Raw genomic sequence first — 18,867 nt, 5'->3', positions numbered from 1 at the left:
ACATTGGACAAGTGGCCAGGAGAACCTAAAATGAAGGTCTGATTCCTTCTTGCTCGTGCGAGTATACTATCAAGTTGAGGTATGCTGTGATTTACAGAGATGTAAGAGGAAATCAGGTCTACACTTTTTGAAGACAGTCATCTCTATTTTAGCTCCGTATATTCTATTTAATTGTGCTTTAAGTCAATTTTAGAACTAGGAAAAAAACCCAAACCAACCAAACAAACCAGGGAATCACTCTTTAATGAAGGCAGCATGAGAATGTTTGGAGGCTGAATTACCATACTGTGTGTGCTACCTTAACAGACCTCTATCTGAAAAGCACCCGTATTCCCATTTGTGGTACAGAGATTTGTTGAGTGGCATTTATTGACACCTCCCTCAAAATGCCGTGTACAAGACGTTATAGATACGGCAATTTTCTTAATGGCTTCTTGTCCCCTGGAAAAAAAAAAAATTAAAACTTGAAACCCATCAAGAAGATGATTTGTAGTGCAAGTTCCTGAGCGTCAGTGCCTTGCAGTTATATCAGGCACAATTGTGGTAGTTACTGCATCAAGTGTTCCTGGGAAGCTGCCAGAATTAATACTCAGCTCCTCAGAAGAACTAACAAAATGGCTACTATAGCCAAATGTCTCGAGACACTGCCTTCTTCGCTGGGCTTTGGATGCAGAAAACAGCTTTTACTAGGCAAATCCCTCATGAGGAAGCCCCAGTTTCTAGGAGAGGCATGCAAATATTGAGAGAGCGGGACTCTGCCTGGATTGCCTACCTGTATTTTGAAAGCAAATCTGAGCTGTACACTAGAGAAATATTCCTGATTTGGGAACAAGCCCTGAAAATGCCACCGAGTAGATGATATTAAAATGGCTTTGTGCAGCTGACTCTTTTACTATGTGGATGAGATTTTCTCATCACAGTGTAGCTCTTCCATTTGTGCTTGATTTCAACCGAAGGGAAGAAAGAAGTGAATCACAGAAATGTACTGTTGTTAGAGGTGGGATGCATATCATCAAGGATGCATATCATCAGCCCCGGTGCTCTGCTTCTCCCGTCATCAAAAAGGTGGCCTCCGGTTTTAAGAACTCAGTAAAGGGACTTGGAGGCAGCATGCTTAAGAAATTATGAATATCTCTGTGCGGGAACAGGGAAAATGGAGTGCATAATGCTGGACTTCTGAAAAGGTACTTTCAGTGTTACAGATCCGTGGGACTGAGAACATATCTGGATTATTACACACTTTACAGATACTTTCCAGACACTGTACAGAGTGGAGCACTCACAGTTACTTCTGAGAAAGTTATTTCTTCCAAATCAGTATGTACAGATGACTAACTCTTAGTTCTCCTTTCACAATGAATGTTTTTGAAATCACTTGTTACATGAGAACACAGGGTGCCATCTCATACCCAGCTGCTGCTCCATTTAGTAGCCAACATTTTCAGAGAAAGGTGCAAAAAGTTGCAGAGAGAATGCAAATGTAATAAGCAACATTTAGGAAAGTTCCTCTCGTGTATTCTGACTTTGACTCCTAAGGGGTTTCTATTTCTCCTCTAATACTGTATTTCTTTGACCCCTTCTAAATCTGGATGTTCTAATTATCCACGCAAATGTTCAGTTCTCTTTTGGCTCTTACTGAATTCCTGCAGGTCACCAGCTCCGGCTCGTAATTTCATGAGTCACTGCTGAATATGCACAAATGGTGGTGGGTAGGACAGTCTGACCCTTAACTTCCAACACAACCATGTTCCATTCACTCTTTTAAGAGATGACTTCAAAGAAACCCTTTCTCTTGGATATCTCATCCTGTTTTATCGTTATTTGAAATCATAAATGCATTTACCTTTCAAAAATGGGTTGGTGAGGCAGTGGGTTTACTCTTGGAGCAATGGAAACGCAATCCCCAGAGCAGGCTGGCTCAGCATGAACAGCAACAAGCAATGCATCTGTATCTCTTACTGCCCTGCCAGCTTTCCTTTCCCCAGAGGAGCTCCTTTAAAGCTGCAGGTGTAGCTAATGCAGAGTCATTACCTTTCACAGGATCTGTGAAAAGGAGGGGCTGCCTTGAAATTGCTCTTCAGACGTGATCAGACTGTTCTGGAAGACTGTTCTGCTGAGGTGCGTAGTAAAAGTGTTAGTCTGTATTAGCATTAATGATATTATTAGTGATGGGACAGTAAGAAGCTTATGATGTTATCTATATCATATAGGACTTTAGAGGGTGTAAACCTTACTAAATGATGAGTTACACTCTTTTGTAATTCATAGCTTCTACTATAAGCTTCTCACTTAATTTCAAACATTTAAAATGCTGGTTAGGAGATGTTCTTGGTTATTTAGGGACATAAAGTGGTTTGGGGCAGGTTTGGGCCCTGTGTCCTGGTCAAGGGACTGTCTGACCTCAGACTGTTTAATTTCTTTTTCTTTTGTTTATACCAACCACTTCCCAAAGGCAAAGCCATTGTTTATGTTATTTTGCTGAGTAGTTCTAGGAGACACGTAACCAAGCTGATATACCAGAACTAGCTGTATATATTTAGTATATTGCTAAAAGGTTTAAGTCGTATGTATTCGCTTGCTGAGCAGCAATTGCAAGTGTTTCTAATCTGTGATCTTGTAGGTATTAGTATGTGGAATGAAGGTGACAGTGGATCAGGTATTACCCTTCAAGAGTAGTTTCAATTAGGTCTGTGAAAACAATGTATTTTTCCAGTGCTTTTCAGACTGAAGCACTCTTCTCTACAAAATTCCTCACTGAAAAAAGGGTAATTTGCCCTGCTCTGGAAGGCAGCCTCTTCTAGAGTACTCTGTGGCCTGAATTACTACATGGCAGTTGTCTGAGGAGAGTAGGTGAACAAAAGGGTTTTAACTAGAGATGCAGGAGAAGGGAAGGCAAAGAATCCCTTATGATTTAATCCTGCAAGGCGCAGAAGGAAGTTCTTTGAAGTCACTTGAGGCCCACTTGCTTATTCGTAGATCTCCAAGGCCAGGTGGGATCATGAGATCATCAACAGACCCTAGAGAACATGTGGGTGCAGGGATTTGCCATGTGGAGTTAATTGGGCAGGCTGGGCTTCAGACAAGAACTGGCCAGGACCCAAGATGGGTTATGATCCTTAGGTAAGGAGCGTGCAAAGCAATGGCCCAAGGCAGATCAGTCACTGTCGTTTCTCACCAGATTTGCTGTGCGCAGCTGAATGCCCGTCTTTCCTTCTTAGTGCCGGTCAATGACAATGAAGTTTGCTGAGAACGCTCTGCCGTTCTGCGCAGTCGCTGTGAATCTTGGCAAAAGCAAATGCCACCTGGGTACTGATGGTTTGGGGGGGCTTTTTAATCCCCTTCCCCATTGTGGTGGGAATGTAGCTGGGAGTGCTGTTTGAGATTTAGTAGAGAGCTCATTTCACTCTGCATTTTCTGAGTGTGTAACCTTAACAAATCTGTAGGAGCCATTTACTGTCAGAAAGAGATAAAATTATCACTCGTAGACTTAATATTCCAAAAAAGTGCTTTTCTTTGGTCCCCTTTGCTACCTTTTTATAGCTCATAAAGAGTGATTTGGTTTTCCTCCTTTGTTTCTGTTGTAGTTTATGAACCTGCCAGCTAATAAAATTTTAGGAAAATCTAATTCTATTGAAAAGTCCAATTCAATTTTTTTTAATAGGAATTTTATTTGAACACCCTTGTTGTAACATAGCTGCCAGCAACATGAGCAGTTTTAGGGTTTGCTGGAGAACACATTTCATTTCTCATTCAAAAGATGTGCTGGATTTTAATAATTTCCAAGGGCAGGAGTTGATACTAAAATGGCATGCTGCTGTTGCCTGCACAAAAGCCTCTAGGCACCCTAACAAAAGCATTGCCAGCAATAAGATTGCAAGCAAGGACATTGTGCTTTTGAGTCTCTATATTGTGGAAGTGAAGTTAAATAATGGAATTCCCTTGCACCCATTCTTGCTCAGTAGGCACCAGCCTTCTGAGTTTATGAATAAAAAGTATTTTTCCATTGCACAAAGACCCTTATAAAAACCAGGAATCCCCTGGCACAGACTCATCTCAACATCCATTCTTGGGGATTATCTGCTCTGTGTTCGGAGTGAAGTTGCAACAGCCCTGAGGCTGCTGGCTCCCAAGGAAATCAGAAGTCATAGTTGTGTCTGAATTGATGGACAATGCGAAAGTGGCTTACAGCTATTTTTGCCTTCCCTTTCCCCGTTCTAACTGCAATCTTGAAACGATGAGTGCTTTTTTGTCAAAGTTTTTCAGACACTACTCAGCTGAACACTTGATAAAATATTTTTGGGTTGGTATTTATGTGCTGTGGGTGGTATCCTAAGACACCTGGCAGAGGACTGCACATTTCAACAGGAGATCAGAAATGATGACATAATTAAACAAAATTAGCTTAACAAAATACTGCAGATTTCCACTCAAGTTCCTCCTATTTCCAAATCCTTAAAATAAATAAATAGTTTTAAGATACTTTTCACTTTTAGAATATATATTGTCCCATCTATAGACTAATTAGGGTTTTGTTCACTCTTTACCCCAGTACAGTCTTGCCTCCACTTTCCTCTATGCCTCCCTCTTGGCTGTCTAGCCAAGCTGATTGCTTAATGCTTTGATAGCAAAGTTTGCATTTTTGCATAAAATCTTTTGTTATTATAGTTGATTGGTAACAGAATTTGCTTTGTCCAGTGGTTGGTGGAAAAGTCAACATCCACCGTGTGCTGATGTCACCAGTGATTTTTTACAGCATCAGCCTAAGTTCAGAGAGTGCTTTCTTCTTAGACGCTGGGGAGATGAGATGTGCAGATTCTTTCATGGAAAGGATATGGGAAAGGTTAGCTTTTTTGGATTAGCCTCTGCCTTGGGAATAAAGCACAGTCAACTGGTGCTTTCTGTAGAATTGGGTGAAAAAAAAAGAGGAGTTCCTTGTATCCCCCACCCTCAGTAAACTCAGAAACCGCCCAAAACCTACAGGCTGTCACCCAGAATCCTGTCTGGCTTTTGTGTTCACTCTTGAGTGTAAGCTGTGTCTGAGTTGATAGTGACTGTTGTTTGTGTTCACGGTCACAGTTTATCTGTCTGGTGTCATTTGCGTTCTTCCTTTCAGGGGCATAGGACTTCAGACATACGTACCAACCTGCTGTCAGGCTTTATGTACAGTGCCCTATGCCCATGAGGTAGGAAATGGAAAGTTCTTGTTTCTCTTTTTGCATCCTGATCACCCTTTTCCACCTCATAAATCACCAAAACTTTCAACAATCACTTCTGTATTGACTTCTGGCACGATGTCAGTGTGTTCTCGCAGTTGGCTGTATCACTTTCTGGTTTCCTTGGCAGTTGTGCTGGATGCACAGACATCAATTTGTGGGGCTGCTTGGAGGGAGACTGAAACGAGCCTTAGCATTGACAGGGTTGTATCCTGGAGGATGCTGCAGCATCTTAATGCAGAATCGATGATACGCTGCTTCTCAGCGGTTTCTGCCAATACTCTCACATCTGGGATCAGGGAATTAAGAGCTGTCAGTGAACCACTGAACCTGTGGTATCTGCCAAGATCCTTGTTCTGTGCAGTCCCACAATTTGAGGCTGAGGTTGCACTTTCTAGGCTGCAGTGTCTACTGTGCTGTCTTGCAATCTTAAACAGCACTTAATGCCCTTTAAATAAATCTCCCTGAAAGCTTTGGATCATCTCCTTCTTTTGTGGTCTGTGTCACTCACGCATTCACGGTGCAAGATCTGAAAGTACATTCTTACTCTTGATATGTCACAGATTAATGAAAGCTCCTTAAATTAAAGCCCTAATCTTCTACAGTGTGGTACCTAGTTCTGAGCGGTGTTACCTGTGTTTGTGCGACAGGGATATGGTGCAACACTGGTCAAACTTCCAGCATCTTGTTTTAATAGTGTGGAAAAATAAGAATAATTATTTGTTGGAAGGTAAATATCTTCTTTGGCTTTTGCACGTTGAAGATAGGGGATGAATTTTGGCATGTCTACTTAGGGATATTTATGCTATTCCATTGCTCCCCTTTCTTAAGGCAGGGACAATGAGAACAATGATTTGTGTTTCCTTTTATTCCTCGAGTGTGTGGTTTTTTGTTTTGTTTGTTTGCTTGGTTGGGTTTTTTAAAATAATACATTAAGAATCAGCTTGGGCAAATATCCCTATAGGGGTAGCAGCTTATATACATGGGGCAAAATAAAACAAGCTGATAGAGGAAATCTGAATAAACCCCCTTGCCATAGGGTCAGCTGGGAGTGACAGTGCGGTGCCAGTAAACACGCTTCCTCTTCACAGGAGCGTCTCGTATTTCTGTGTGATTTTCCATTTGGCTAGTGAAGTAGAAGCAATAGATTCAGGCCATGAAAGGTGTTTAGGCCTGGTTCAATCAAATCAACTGTTGAAATGATGGCTATTTCTCAAAATACCTATTCAGCACAGCTTGTTCGTGCTATCAGGAAATTCTTGGAGGTGAGCAAATGTACACTGAGAACCTGACCTAATGCCAGATTTCCCTGTTCATCAACACAGCCGGTGTGGCTCAGCCGCTGAGCTCCAGTGTTCTGTAGTCTCACATTAGCAGGGTTTGTACGCCGGATCTTTACATCTCACACCTAGGGAAGTGAATGTTGAGAAGAAATTTGTAATGTTCTGCAGAGAAGGCCAGTTTTCTTTTGTTTTCTGGTTATATAAGCATTCAACAAGCTTTGCCTAAAAGAATACAAGTAAAAGTTAAATGGGATGAATGTCCTGTGCTACTTCATTATCAGAACAACTATTACTGGTAAAGTGTCTGAAACTGCAGTGACACATAGTTCTTGACTATAATTAACACAAAATAATTGTAACTGGGATATTATGGTGATGGTTTAGTGGGGTTTTGAAATGCTCCTTCACGCTGTAGTTGGCTCTTGGATTGATCTGCGTCATGGCCTTGTTGCAGAGATGATCAGTCAGCAATAAGTATTTATAAATGACCAAAACCTGTTCAAACACTAAAAAGCAAGGTAATAGATCTGAGGAAAATCTGTTTTAAGGGAGGAACTTCCAGAATGGTGGCATGTCCTGGGTCAATAACATTATATACAGAGTTGAGTGAATTTGCCCCAGTCTGAATTGACTCCTTTAGTTCCAAGGAGTTTGGGGAGTAATTGTCAACATCTGTGGCAGAAGCTGCGGGGAGGAAGACAAATACAAGATCACAGGGTTCTTTAATGCCTTAAATTCTTTACATCAACACTCAAATGAGTCTAACAGAAAGGGAATTGTGTTTCAGCATTTCTCATGGTTTACATCTCTGTTAGCATAATTTTTCAGCTGGTTTAAATGAAGTGGCCCAAGCTATTGTGTGGCAGATTTTTGAGTCTGTCTTGTCAGAAAGCAGATAGTTCAACTGGAGTGTATACAAAGGGACTATCTGTCCCTTTAGATGTGCATTGAAGTGCTTGAGATGAAACCTTACACGCATTAAGAAAAAAAAGTCGGTTATTCAGTTCTCTTTATGGATTTTCAATCCTGCAGACTTCAAGATTTCAATATCTTTTTCTGAAAAAAAAACCCCAGCGCGTATTAATTTGCCTTCCGCAAGTCTTTTTTAAAGGACTCTTTCTCTTACAGGCACCAACTAATATAACTAAAAACATACTATCCCGTCAACAAACTTTCATCTAAAAAACTACAGAAGTCTTAGCAATTTAATAAATCCATAACCAAAACCTTTTCCAGTAAAGAGCTATGATACTTTTCTGGTTTGTGAGGATAAAACTGTGTGAAGACTGTGCCTCGTCTTTACAAGTAGTCTCTCCTCTGGATCGATCAAACTCGGTGTTTTACCGATTTTCATAGTTTCTACACGTTGTCCCAGCTCTGTAAGCCACATGAACCCGTGATGATAGTTTGAAATGATTTTGCAAATGTATACACATTTTTATCTGTGTGGCAAGCAAAAATATTGAAATATGCAATGTCATTTTTACATTTTCAATCTTTCTGTGAGCAAATCATGTTCGTCAGTAAATGTAAATATTGAAGCTGTGTTAAAATTTCATTGACAATCATCGCAATCCCTTTCATCCCTCACTAAAATAGTCTCCTAACAAGCATTCTTTGCAGGCATGTGTGACAAACTTCTTGTAGTTGTCTGGGAAATGTTTTTCTTTCAATTTCATACTGGAAATATTTCATATGATGCTTTGTGTCACTTTTTGGGGCTTAGTTTTTAAAAGAAAAATACAATACTAAGGACTTCTCCCTTTTATGGGAGTTTTTCTTTATCTGGAATATATCTTATGCTCATTTCCTCCGAAGTATATAACCATGCTGGAAAAAGAACACTTTCCTTTATGGCTTTGTCTCCCCATGCCAAAAATTCTAGTTTAGAGCTTTTACTTTCTGTATGTAAGAATTGATTTTGCCAGCCTGATTCTAATTGTCTTCTTGCAATATCATTTTCATAATTTCATTCTGGTATGACTTCATAATGACATCTTGATGATGGTGAAAAGAATTAACCAGCTACAAAAATGCCTGAGACTTTGCTAGAAGCCTGCTAAGAGCATATTGTGGCCTCAGGAAAAAAAAAATGGAGGCAGATGGGGACCTGGATGGGCTCCGCTATGGCTCTTTGTCCTGCTTGTCCTGCTTTGGAGCAGTAGCACTGCTCAAGTGTGATTTCACCTTCTGTCTCTTCAACTTGGGGCTCTTTTCAACTAAAAGGGGTTTTGGTGGTTCATTGCTTTTGTGATAGCCCTCAGGCTTTTCAACTTCCTTGAACATCAGAAGTGACAGTATTTTGAAAGTTTGGTTTCTACCTGTTCCAGAGGTCACCTGTGCCATGGATGGACTGTCCTTGGTCTAGGTCTTCCCTAACCTCCTAAACTTCTCTGTGCCTGGGTTGAGGTTTTTTTTGTGGCGTTGTTTTGTTGTTGTTGTCTCTATGGGTGGGGGTTTTTTGTGAATACAGATTATGTATTAAACATAGTTTACTTGCTTGAAATATCAGCGCAGATCAGGAGAGAATTTTTAGCTATTAGTAATAACCAGAAATATGCCTGATCCCTCCAGAGCAACAGCTAAGACCTAACCCAACCCAAATGGAGTAACTGGGAATAGTGAGATGGTGTCTGAAGTGTGGGAATATAAACACCAGCAAATACACTCCCATGAAATGCAGCCTATATAGTCCTTCTTCCCAGATTCCAGGCTCCCATTGAAAAGCCTTCAAAAACAAGGGGAGGATCTTGGATCCGTCTTGGGATTTGCTCTGTCATTGGCTGGACATTTTTCACATATTTTGACATTAACTTGCACTGTGCTTACAAAATGATTTGCAGCCTTACTCTGCCTTTAAAGCAAACCAAGTGTGCTCCCTACATAGTCATTTGGTTTGAATTTCCTAAACCCCCAAATACATGGCAGGAAACCAGAGTAATGAAATGATCTAATGGTCTGTTTCATTTTGATGTCTTTAGTCTTCCTCCAGTTGTGATCTTTGCCATGTACTTTAGAGAAAGAGGTGACGTCCCCAGAACCAGTAACAACACTAGCAAGCAGATCTGGGAACAGATTTACACACTGGCCTCAGCCTGCAGTTTCCATGTTTATGCTGATAGTCTCAAAGACAAAAATAACGGCAGAGATAGTTTTGTATTCACTTTTTGGAGGTAGGGATCTACTCAATGGCTGCTGATCAGGTACTTGGTGTTCCATTGTTTGAATTTACAAAATACAGCCAGGCAGAGATGGAGTTTAAGCTTTGTTATTATGTGTTGTGCTACACAACAGGCAGAGTATTTACTTTGGGGATAACAGGGTCCACCCTATCAGACCATTATAAATCTCACTTCAACCTGTCTTTGTTTTGTCTTGGTAGAGGCACGCTGTGGTGGCAGATTCCATTTTTAGGAGAATATTCTACAGAACAAAACAATATTTAGTTATTTATTATCAAGACAAGAATATTTATATGTTGGAAAATGGAAAAAAAAAAATTACCTTGTGAAGGATCGTATCATTTCCCCCATGCATATTGTCGTACTCAGTCTGAACTGGCATGTGCCTGAGAACACTGTCAAGTCTTTAAATGTCATTTAAAAAAAATTAAAACCAAAATACTGTGGACACTTGATACAATCTGGGACAAACTGCAACGCGCAATGATGCACCAGCAAGTTCCCCGTAGTAGGGATTTCACCGGCCGTCCCTAAGCTTGTGGAGATGGGCATGTGAGGACTTGAGTTGAAAGTGAAATGGGGTCTCTAGAGAAAACTTCAAGGCCCTTTATGAGCTAATGGGCTTCTTTTCTTGTTTTCTGATGTATGGCAGACTAAACATTCTCATCTTGTTAATGCTGTCTTGATGATGAATGCCCTATACTGTTCTAGTTTTGTACAGTGTCCCATAAACATCTATTGTGGTATACATTCACGTACACGCCCAAGTCTATCACAGAACTTTCCATAGAGAGCCGCGCAACTAAAAAAGCTTTAGTCACCACTTGCTCGTAAAAATGCTCTCATGAATGTGTAGTGTGGGGGTTTTTTTGTTTTGTTTATTTGTTTTTGTAGTTTAGTTGCTGCTCTTACTTTCCCACAGTCCAACAGGAAGATTGCTCTGGTACTGTTTATCTGTACTCTCTTCTGAACCACTCTTCAAGTACTTTTCCTTCTGAACCACTCTTCATTTACTTTTCCTTCTCCTTGGCAAGCTCTGAGAAACTCCTGCCATCAGTTTCAGTTGAAGGGCCTGCTACTGAAAAAGAGAACCAAAATGGAAGGGTTGCCTCAGCTGAGGAAATAGCTGGGAGATGTTTCTCGTTTTCACTTCAGGTGACATCCCTTCTTCTGGAGCACTGTTGCTGAGCACTTTGCATGGCAACAGAAACAGAGTGAATTTTCTGAAGGGCAAATTGGGGACTGTATCTGAGAGAATCAAGTGGCCTGCCTATACACTAATCCAGGTATCAGCGCAGCTCGGTCTGTTAGGTGTCAGGGGGACTTAGCTAAACCCTTGATGCAAGCAAAATTTATTAGTCTCGCAGTACCAAGATTCTTCTGCCTTTGTGTGGATTTTCAAGCTACTGTGAATACTTATTTTTCCTTTTCAGGTGTTTTCCTGTTATATGCATTGGAATAGGGCAGTATGAAAAGGGTTTGCATACTCTGTTCCATTTCTCTTTTTACTTATGAACTACTCTGTAGTTAATATTTAAGCCTATTAAAAATATTGCTCTTTACTGAATGGGGTTAAAACAGAAAAAAAGATGGGTGTTAGTCTTGCTTAAATAAAAAGCCTCCCTGACACCTAAATACTAACTGAAGTATTAGGAAATAGGTTATTGTTAATTGTACCACTCTTGGGATAATGTTAGGAGGAGGGAACTACCTAGCATGATTTAGGGCAGCATTACATTGCATTTTTTACTTAAAGAGCTGTGGTTTGCTCAAGTCCAGAGAAAATTTGGAATATGTAAAATTTGTTCTTGGGTACATCTGGAATCTAGTTTTCTGCTTTATCAACTGGGGATATTCTTTCTTCCCTTGACTCAAATGCACGGAGTAGAGAACTGCATGATTGGTGCTTCTCTGTGTTTGAGTGAAGTTCCCTTAAGGAAATTCAATGCAGCAGTGCAGGACCTTGCACCAGTAAGAAGCAGATACTTTACTGACAAAATCAAGAGAAGCAATGCCTCATGGCCAGCTCCAAAACCGTCCTTAGCATCATTTGAAGAAGAGCACATGTTTTCTTCTCAATTCCTAGCTTTTCCTTTCTGGAAGGAAATAATGGTACAAAGGGAAGGAATGAAGATGAAGACAACTTCAGTTTTACTGGTGGCATGTCCCATTTGTTACAAAATTCTGAAGGCATCTAGGATCTTACAAATTCAAAGACTAGCATCAAGGCAAAACAATGTGGCATCAGCACAGACAAAAGTGGAGGGGTGCTGAGTCAATAGGTGTCAGTGCAATGGTCTGATCCATTTACAAGTCATCACAACCATAGGAGGAATTATTGATGTAACCTCCAGTGCAGCTTGGAGTTCAGAAACAATCCATCAGATAGACTAGAAGTCATTTGTGATGCTCAGATTTTGATCTAGCTATTCTAGTGCTTGGAGAGAGAATGTTTTGGCTTCAGTCCACCATCCAATCCCTCTTTCATGGGGTTGTAAACTCATGTTACGCTGCTATCTTGACATTGTGTCGTGAGGGTGGTTTGTTGCTTGTTTCAGAAGCTTTGGGGAAAGAGAGGAAAGTAATTCTGTAACATCCCAGCTGTTTTAGTAGACATGATTAAGGAAGCCCATTACCTTGATCCACCACACTCATGATTCTCACCCCCTTCCACCTGCTCTCCTTGCCTTACCCCTGCTTGTCTTTGTAGTTCTGCTCCATGCTAAGATGGCTTGTGACATTCTAGCTTGGGGCGTAAACAGTGGAAGACAGGATTTGAAAAATATACATGAATAAAAGGTCAAAACTCTCCCAGGAAAGAATAAAGTTCCTGTTTTTTGTTTTGTGGTTTTTTTTTTTTTAAATGCATAGTTATGAAAAGCAAATTAACCTTTGGGTTTTTGAGGAATTCACTGTGACAATGGTCCAGCTTAAAAATAAACAACTGCTATTCCAAGTAGAGTGTCCAAAGATGCCCAGGTTTATTCTGTTGGCCCTGAGGATCACCAAGTGTGTAGTCCTAGTTTTAAAAAGTCATGCTCATATTGCTCATCCACAGCAGCCCGGAAGGGCAGAACGCACTGGCCTATGTATGGGAGTTGCAGGACTGGTTGTTTTGTGTGTGTGTGGGGGGGTTTTTTTTGGTGGGGTTAAAACAAAGACTTCATTATGCTGTTGGTCTCTTTGATCTTATCTGCTGTCAGATTTGAATTTTTCTTTAGCAGTGTTACAGTGGAAGAAAGAAAGACAAAAGAGGAAAAACTATAAATGACAAAGTTTTCACATTAACAACTGTGAAAAAGAAAAATCTGTGGAAAAAGGAGGAACACAGCATATCTGACTCAGTCAAGGAACAGTAAGACTTCATTATGCTGTTGGTCTCTTTGATCTTATCTGCTGTCAGATTTGAATTTTTCTTTAGCAGTGTTACAGTGGAAGAAAGAAAGACAAAAGAGGAAAAACTATAAATGACAAAGTTTTCACATTAACAACTGTGAAAAAGAAAAATCTGTGGAAAAAGGAGGAACACAGCATATCTGACTCAGTCAAGGAACAGTGTATTATTGACAGATGCATGGTCCTCGTTCACCCACATGACCTGGAGGAAATAAAGTTCCTGCTTCACTTGCGAAGGAGAAGACTCTCATCTTAGGGTTTGAAAAACTTTCTGTAATGATTTCAGAAATTTGACTTGATTTTTGGAGACTTGCTCTTCCAGAGGGCGATGGTAAGAATGTGACCCTGCCAGAAGTTCAGGGAACTGGATGTTGATGCAGCCCAGGATGGCACTGGATGTCTCACTGCCAAGGCACACAGCTGGCTCGATTGCAGTTTACGTCTACTGAGACCTGCAGGGCCCTTTCAGCAGAGCTGCTCCCCAGCCAGTCAGTCCCCAGCATGTATTACTTCAAGGCTTTAGTCCTTCCCAAGTGCAGGTTTTGTCCTTGTTGAATTTCATAAGGTTCCTAATGTCACTCTTAATATTTGAAATAGCGTTGGTTTTTTTTTTTTTTCTTTGAATGGGTCAAATCATCCTCTGAGTGAAATCGCTGAACTGAATAAAATGTGTACTGAGAGCCTATGAAAGTCGTGGGCTACTTCATAGGTTTTGAGACAAAGTTATTATCTACTGATGGGCCTCACTGTGTACAAAGCATATAAAAATAACAGTATTTTCCACTCTTGCAAAGCCTTTACGCTTTACAAGCCCTCATAAATTAAGTCTCGCTATGGGAGGAAGGAGGAAGGACCCAACTGGAAATCAGCTGGATTTTTTTTCTCAGCTTTCTAATGTGATCACCACAAAATCTGTTTATCTTGCTCCTAAATTTTTCTCTTACTAGTTCCTATTTTCTTCTTGGATTTTTATCACTTCAGAATGCTGCGTTTCGATACTTTTATATTGAGATTTTCTGGTCTTGTATCTCTACATGCTGCTGCTGTAAAAACAACAACTTTTTACATCACGTATGCCAAAACTAAGGGACAGAGAAGTTGTGTACCCTGGCCAAGACCTAAGAGAAAAGCTTAGGTTTCTTGATTCCTAATGTTGTAGTTTTTCCCCAAATTCTCTTCCAAGGCATGCCATAACAAGTACCTTCCACAAGTGTAACTCAAGCTGTATGTGATTAATAATTCACATTTTGTGCTAAAAGCAGATCAGAGTTAATTTTGTATATTTTCCTTCCACCATTTAATATGTTCGTTTCCCCATAAAGGAGACTCTATATTGCCTAGCATGCAATGACTCATGCGTTATATAAGTAACTGAATCATTTTATAGTTTACAGAGAAGAATGTTCTTGCTCATTATGTGGATGAAAGGAGATTGCTGCATTTCAAATGACATGTATAATTTAGACACTTATTTCTAGGACTGTTTGGAACAGGGAATGAAGAGAAACTAAATGTTTGAAGTGACTTGAGTGCTTCATAGTTTTTAATGTGAGTAGCAAAATACACAGACCAATAACTTTTAAGACTGTGCTAATGGAAGAACGGCTCTGAAACTCAAACACACTTTTTTTTTTCCCCCTAATAACAGTATTTATTTTAAGACATGAGTAGAAACTAGTATTTGTCAGTCTGTAAAAATCTGCAAAGATCTCATATTTTTTTCTGCCAGTAGTTACCTGCTGTGCCACCAAAATGGAGAGAGGAATGGGAAATAGTATTTCGGAAAGGTTAGCCAGCTGGTAAGGAAAACGGCTGCACTTGGCTATTGCTGGGGGATTTTTGCCCTCAGCCTTTTAAATGTTAGACCTGAACTACAAAATAAGAGCATGGAATATTCTATATTTCAACAGTGGAGAGTTTATTCAAGTGAGAATTCAATAACGTCATTGTGGCTGTGTATTGGGAAATATTATTTAATTGTGTTCTTTTAGAATATTATGGTAACCTAAATGAAACACACTTTTTGGAGTTTCGAATCTGAACAAGCCCCAAATGTTAGTGTTCTGCAAGTTACCTTCACCGACTTAAGCGCTTACGTGCTTTGGTGAACATGAGTCTCATTTAGAATGCAGAATTCTGATTCTATCTTCTGTCTTGGTCCCATTTATTTATTTATTTTAAATTGAACGAGACGGCAGTCTCTGTGTTTCACGGACTGCTCTTGGCGGCAGCTAGACTCGTGTGTTTCTCCAGCAAACTGGGCCAGCGTTTTCTGAGATCTATGAATCTTTTAAGCAAATGCAGTGGTTAGATACCTCTGAGCAAGGACAGTGTGGCAGGCTTATGTCCTAAGTTTTGAACCCCCTGTAGAAGTTAATGAGACCTATGCCTTGTAAAAAATCTCTCAAAACTGTTGCATTATTTATTTCTATACTGCTTCAAGGACAACACTTTTCAAGCCAAGAGATGACACAAAGGAGCCCTGGGCTGTATAAATATAGAATCTTTTTATTTTTTTTGTTAATAGATACAGTACAATTTTTGACTACATAAGAAAGCATTTTCAGTGCATACATTCTTCAGACAGACAGGAACATGGCAGACAAACATTCCTTAGTGTTTTGAGTATTACATGGCACTTAGTTTGTGTTCTTTAAGACCCTAGTTACTGGCTTTGCCCAGTTTTCATTAGCTGCTTTGACAACTCAAGGTCTAAGGAAAAATGAATTCGGTAACAAGGATGTGCTGGCTTTCGTGGCACGGGATATTAGGCAGGACAAGGGGACGCTGCTCAGTGCATGCCACACCAGGCTTCCTGGAACCGTAGCCCTTATGGCATCCTATTTGCTTTGGGTTCCAGATGACCCAGCCCAGCAAGTTTTCTTTTCTGTGTTAACACAATATGAAAACAACACGTGTCAAACAAACGAGGCAGTGCTTGGGCTCAGCCCTTAGATTCTATACAGGGACTGATTCTTGTTAGGGTTAAATCTGGAAGTCCTCCCTGAATTTTACTTGCGTAAGATGGTCCTGATGTTGTTACTTTGGCAAACTCATTTCTGTGGTTTTTGTGTTTGTGTTTTGGGGTTTTTTTGTGGCATAGTATAAAAACAGGAAAAATTTGGCTGTTACTGCTTGCAGGGACGGACAAAAGAATTATTGCTACCTTCTGTATTTTCCATTCACTTCATGGTAAGAAAAAAATTATATGTTGGTATCTGAGTATGATACTGATCCTGGCTAACTCTTGTGGTCAGGAAAACCCAATAATGCTTTATCTTGTTATGTAGCTATTTGCTAGTGACGATTCCCTGCAAACGTTCCCCAGTGTTGTCCAGTTGGCGCTAGTGGGAGCTAGAGACCATTGACCCAAGACCGCATCCTTGCAGCTGGAATAGGGCAAGGTGAAGTTTGTAAAGCAAGATAGGACACGACAAGGCAGTGCCAGCGCTCAACGTGAAGGATCATTGAGGAGATAAGTCATAAACTGTGGACTGGCCAGTTCCAGGCTTACGTGCCAGCTAACATTCCTACAGCATACAAGAGCGCAAATGCAAAGAGAGAAGGGCCTGCATGCTCTAGGTTCTCCTAGCGTTTACCAAGCAGGCTAACTGAAGAGTAGTGTTTGTGTTAGTGGGATGTCTTAAGCAGAGCAGCTTATGCCTACAGGCAGCCTTAAACGTCTGCGTCTTCAGCATTCAGTGGGTTCAAATTTCAGTGGTTTTGTTTGAGGCTGTTACTCAGACTTTAGGTGTTTATCTGACCTTCCTTGATATCCTGAGTAGATGGTGTGGGCCCGGCATCCTGGTTTAGGACCCCCTTCTTGTGAGGATAACTTGGAAGAACCCAAGAGAAAGCTCATTGTTTGAGAAAGGACTAGGAGAAAGATGAGATTCTCAGAGAGAGTCACCAACCTTTGTTTTGCTCCAGATACCAAATATTGAAAAATCAATAGATTAAAAAGCTTCTCTCATTCAGGGAAGGATACAAAAAGGCTTCCAGACAAACCAATATAAACTAGTTTCCCTTGCCTATATTGAAAAATGTTTAATGTGAAAAGAGCTTGCTTTAGATTATCTAGTTCAGCCTCTGCAAAAGCAGAACATGCAGGAAAGAGCAGAGTGAAATGAGTCCTATACCTGACCTTATTCAAAAGGCAGAGAAAAGCAATCCAAAGGGACTGTGAAGAACAAATATCAAGAAATAGATTAAAAGTAGAGAAAAGAGGAGGTAGGAAACCAGATTGTTAAAAACACCAGCCTGAACAGCAACATGGAGGTGAAGGCCCTTATCCTTGGACACCTATGTGGCAGGTGATTGCTGGGGAGAAGACAGCATGGTTCTGTGGTGGGCTCCGAGTTCCTTTGCCCTATTTCTCTGGGGCTACAAGAGGACAAAAACAGTAGGAGTAAGCACCATGAAAGAAAACAAAGGTATGTGTTAATACCAGATACCACTGAGCTCAGTCAGGTTAGGTAAAGCAGGTGGCTGACAGGGGTCAAATAAGAATCCCTGAGAAGTCTGAAAAAATAATAAACATCACATCATTTAAACAATTTGGCCCCTTCTGATCCTCTAGCCAATAAACACACCAGCCTCCAGTTAAAAGAGAGGCAGTGAAAATTCCTCGCCTTTACCTTGAGCAGCCTGGTGACGCTTCCAGGAATGAGAGATAAACCTGCCAGATTCCTCCAGATCCCTGTTTCCTAACTGAAACTAAATACCGTGGAAAGTAAGTGGGAGCCAGAGATACTCGCAGCCAAGAGGAGAACTGCTATGAAATGGCACTGGGAGGGTACTGTAAACTGGAGCCTGGCCTGCAAGCATTAGTGAAATGTTTAGTAACAATACTTAACTCTGTTATGTCTGGGTATCTCTTTCTCTTTTGACTAAAATGTTACAAATTTTACCATATAAATGAGTTGCTATATTTGTTTCTACTGGGTAAGCTATATACATCATGGTAAGAAAAGAACAATAATTAAATTAAGGGAGGAGAGTAAAGGACAAACAAAATATTAGTAAATAAAATAGAAGACGTATGTTCAATAATACTTTTCAGGCAATACTTTTGCTTGTTACACTTACTATAAGGAGGAAAATTCTTCCACTCAAAATAAACATTGGAAACACAGCTGCTCAAACATCAGTCACTTGCCATTTCCAGGACACTCGGAGGGCGTTATTGCGGGTTCGGAGGGTATCCTTGCTGTCTGACGAAAAGGACGTCGATGCTGCTCATGACGGCTGATGATTTTGCCACTGCAGAGGAGCCCTCAGTTTTCAGAGGGCTGTCAATGCAACCAGTGTTTTAAAATGCATCTTGAGCACTTGAGCCTGCCCTGTTCTCACCGCATCTCACGCCATGCGGAAAGGCCGGTCTAAGTTACCGGAGCCAGAACGGGACCTGGCTATTGGTGCTCCAGGGGAGCGTCCGCTTGGGGCCCGCTCGGGTAACGTGCTTCGTGTCCCTCTGGTCCCGGAGAAGCCGCTACAGTTCATCTGTGATGAAGTGGAAGACGATCTACTCTGCTTTCTTAGCAGCAGACAGTTCACGCAGCAGTGTTCCCCATTCTTTTCCAAAATAGAGAGCATACTTGCATTTTTTTTCCTATATATATACTTACTCTAAAGTTTATAAGCAAAGGTTTTTAAACGTTGTCATTTTCTTACCCTGCAGAACAAGGCACAATAACAAACCATCTCACACCGATGCTATTAACAGTAGAGCCAGACAAACCGTCTGCACTTTTTTCTTTTTGCCACATGAATAAATTATTTCCAAAAGAAGCG

Source organism: Egretta garzetta, unplaced genomic scaffold (assembly GCF_000687185.1).
Source record: "Egretta garzetta isolate BGI_Z169 unplaced genomic scaffold, ASM68718v1 scaffold595, whole genome shotgun sequence".
NCBI lineage: Eukaryota > Metazoa > Chordata > Aves > Pelecaniformes > Ardeidae > Egretta > Egretta garzetta.
The sequence above is the reverse complement of the archived record's forward strand: the minus strand, read 5'-3'. Positions refer to the sequence as shown.